At 40.7% G+C, this 3,770-nt stretch overlaps 1 long non-coding RNA gene across 1 annotated transcript; it reads left to right on the top strand.

The window, feature by feature from the left end:
- Positions 1 to 324: 324 nt before the first annotated feature.
- Positions 325 to 2,122, top strand: LOC118009123. Its single transcript, XR_004678820.1, has 2 exons — positions 325 to 606; positions 1,162 to 2,122. It is a non-coding gene; the product is annotated as an uncharacterized LOC118009123 (long non-coding RNA).
- The last annotated feature ends 1,648 nt before the right edge of the window (positions 2,123 to 3,770 follow it).

Raw genomic sequence — 3,770 nt, 5'->3', positions numbered from 1 at the left:
TTTCTCTGATTGACTTATTTCACTTAGCATAATACCCTGTAGTTCCACCAACATCATCACAAATGGCAAGATTTCATTTTTTTGATGGTTGAGTAGTATTCCATTGTATATATATACCACATCTTCTTTATCTATTCATCTGTCGATGGACATCTGGGCTCTTCCCATAGTTTGGCTATTGTGGACATTGCTCTATAAACATTGGGGTACTGGTGCCCCTTCGAATCATTACATTTGTATCTTTGGGGTAAATACCCAGTAGTGCAATTGCTGGGTCTTAGGGTAGCTCTATTTTCAACTTTTTGAGGAACCTCCATACTGTTTTCCAGAGAGGCTGCACCAGCTTGCATTCTGTGCTGCAGGAACAAGACCAAAGACACTGGAACCAGGGCAAAAAGCCCTTTCCACATGCAGTGTCTCTCTGCCCCCCTCCACCAACCCCCCAGGGCCTGCTGCAGGTAAAATTTCTCATTTGTGACAGGTGGCAGGAGAAAGGTTTCCAGGGCCCAGCCTCAGCATCACAAAGAAGGATGGATTTGGAGCTCTAAGGAAATACATTGATAACTGGCACAAATGGGATATACTGCAATGGAAGAGCCAATAGAGGTAAATATTTTCACCTGTGAAGGGTTGTTCGTGTTAGAACTGCAGTGATAACGCTCCCTGGAGAATTCTCAAGCCATCTCTCATCCTAGCAACCCACCCAATTTGACTCCACTCTAGTAGCTACCACCACTTTCTCTGATTTAACTGTGAGTGCACATCCATGTGTTTGGAATTCAGATACACAGAATTTAGCTAATTCCATCATTGTTGTCTGTCTATGTAAGGCCCTTCTCTTATTTTTCTTAGTTTCCAAACCTTACTCCCATGCCCACTCTACCCCATCCAATGTAATCTGTTTGGTGTGTGTCCTTGGATATGTACATAGGCACGTAATTTTTTAAAACACATAGAATTGTTTTGTATATGTATTATATATATGTTATATATATATATGTTATATATATTATATATGTTATATATATATACATATATATATGTATATATATATATGTTATATATATAATACATATACATCAATATATATATACACAATTGTACATACATACAGTGTTGAGTTACGGGTCTCAGTCTGTTCTGTTTTTCTCTCCTCTACAGGATGATCTACCCACGCAGCTCCACGGACATCTTGTTCACTACTAGCTGATGCATAGCCCTCTGCAGGCCACACCCAGGACATCTGATTGCCCCTTCTTTTGAATATTACCAGGCGGACTCCGACAGCCCACTTCCGCAAATGGCCAGGATGAGCATCCTTGGGCACGTTCTCCACACACCAGATCAAAGATTCGCAGAGCTGCACCCAGGAGTGGGATTGCTGGGCATACCACACAGGGATTTTACTAAGTCCTGCTCAGCTTCTCCCGGAACACTGCACATTCTACAATCCAGTCTGTACTGCGCAAGAATTTCCATTTGCCTACATCCTTCTCAATGATTCTATCACCTGACTTTCTAATTCTTCCTATGTTGTGGGTGTAAAGTGGAATCTCATATAATTTGCATCTCTTTGACTAATAGTGAAGTTGAGCATTTCTTCATATTTTCCCTTTTATATCCTTGGCCCATTCTGCTGCTGGTTTCCTGACATTTTTTTGGTTAATTTCCTTGTGTATTCTAGATAAGATATCAATAAACTCTGCTGTAAAGGGCCCAGAGAGTTAGCATTTTCGGATTTGCAGGCCGTATGTTCTCTGTGGCACCAGCTCAACTCTGCTGTTAAAGCATATAGCAGCTATGATGATGCCTAAGTGAACGAGCAGGGCTGTGTTCCAATAAAACTTACACAAAAAGGTGGCAGGGCAGACCTGCTGCCATTTGGCTTCAAGCCATTACAGGACAGAGCACAGAATTTGAAATCAGGCAAGCTCTAAGTGGTAATTCTCTATTGAACATGGTTTAGCTCCTGTTTCTTCTTCTTAAGATTTTATTTTTAAGTAATCTCTGCACCCAGTGTGGGGCTCAAACTCATGACCCTGAGATCAAGAGTCACATGCGCTTCCAACTGAACCCCATTACCTACTATTTCTTGAATACCTGCTGACTCAAGACTCTTGGTTTCAAGCACCAAAAACCCAACTCAAACAACATCAATTTAGAAACTATATACATATTGGCTGGAAATGTATACAGCAGAAAAGGTATGAAGAAATCTGTGTCATTGAAATGAACTGGACGCTTAACCACCAAGCCACCCAGGTGCCTCATACCGGTTGTATTTTTAAAGAAAATTTATTATTCTTTCTTGCTTAAAGTGAGTTTCAATTTGTATCACCACAATAATACAACAGAGCAGAGCACCCCAAAACTCAGGGGCTTAAAACAATGGGTATTTACTCTTGGCAAATGTGCGTGTGTCTGTTGAGGTTCAGCCGATCTGGGCTGCGGCAGCTTTGTTTCTCACTGCAGGTGGAGGCTCGGCTCCACGGGTCTCTCCTTCTCCACAGTGCGGTCTGCTTTGCCAGGGGCCTGTTCGTCTAACAGTGACAGCAACAGTGCAAAGGGCAACCGGAAAGAGGCGAGGCCTCCCAAGGCCTAGGTCTTCAATGGGCATATAGCCAAGCTTGAAGTCAAGGAGCAAGGGGTTTACTCTATGCACACTGAGCCGATGGAAGGGTGTTGAAGCAGAGAGGATGGAAGATTCGGAGTCATCGACTCCATCTACCAAGAAGAGGGTGAAATCTAAACTCCATTCCCTAGATTTCGAAGTCTCCTATTGTCTGGTCTCACTCCATTCATCCAGTCCTACCCCCGACTTTGGGTTATTCATCTTGGACACAGTTCATGGACCTTGGGAATCTTCTAGAAGCCGGACAAGATTGGGCAATCCCAGATAGCAAACCGTCTTCCAACTGCAGGCCAAACTTAGCTTGCTGCTGCTTTCCCACCGCACAAAAAAGAGGGGGGAGTTTTATGGGTCTGCTCGTTATCGGGAGTGTTTATAAAACAAACAAATGTTAAACAATTTCTCCTCTAGGAAATAAACCAAGCCAGAGATCTTCTTTATGATCTTTTATTTTAGTTCTTTGGGGGGAAAAAATCTCCAGGAATTATTTTCTCAATAAACAATGGCAACAGTTTATTTTTGTGGGATTGACTTGAATCCTCCCCCACTTTCTTTTTTTGGATTAAGAGGTTGACTACAGAAATGAGAAAGAGATGGTTTTTTATTCTTTTTTTGTATGTGGTTTCTCTGACTGGAAAATAAAAGCTCTGCATTCTTTCTGTATTCAGTGCACTTCAAAGTTATAAAAATTTAGATAAAGTACATCAGGGTTATGGTTGTTCTAGATTTCAGTCTATTTATAACTTCCTCATATTTCACATTAGTTTGACCTCAGGTTAAAGGAATGCTTTTGAAAAGTATAATGATTTGATCCTAGCAATGGATATAGCAAAAATACTGGGGTCAATAAGTTAAATTAAAAGGCTTAAAATAAAAAAAAAAGAAGAAGAAGAAGAAGGAAAAGAAGAAGAAAAAACTAGAGCTGGCAAACTTTAAGTTTAGGACTGCATGACAATAGGAGAATTTCCCAGCCATGTTCTCATAAAAGAATTATGGTGTGAAAAATCTTTTTCAAAGCTTGCCAGAGTTAAAAAGGTTGAACTAGAAGAAACTAATTTCCAAATACTCTGACTCATTTCCACAGCTTACATAGGGATTTTCTCTGGATTTGTCTTTAGTACCTTTACATATGTGTTTTGTT

The sequence above is a fragment of the Mirounga leonina genome, unplaced genomic scaffold, assembly GCF_011800145.1.
Source record: "Mirounga leonina isolate KUSES-001 unplaced genomic scaffold, KU_Mleo_1.0 Mir_127, whole genome shotgun sequence".
Lineage (NCBI taxonomy): Eukaryota > Metazoa > Chordata > Mammalia > Carnivora > Phocidae > Mirounga > Mirounga leonina.
This window is presented reverse-complemented; position numbering and strand designations above follow the sequence as displayed.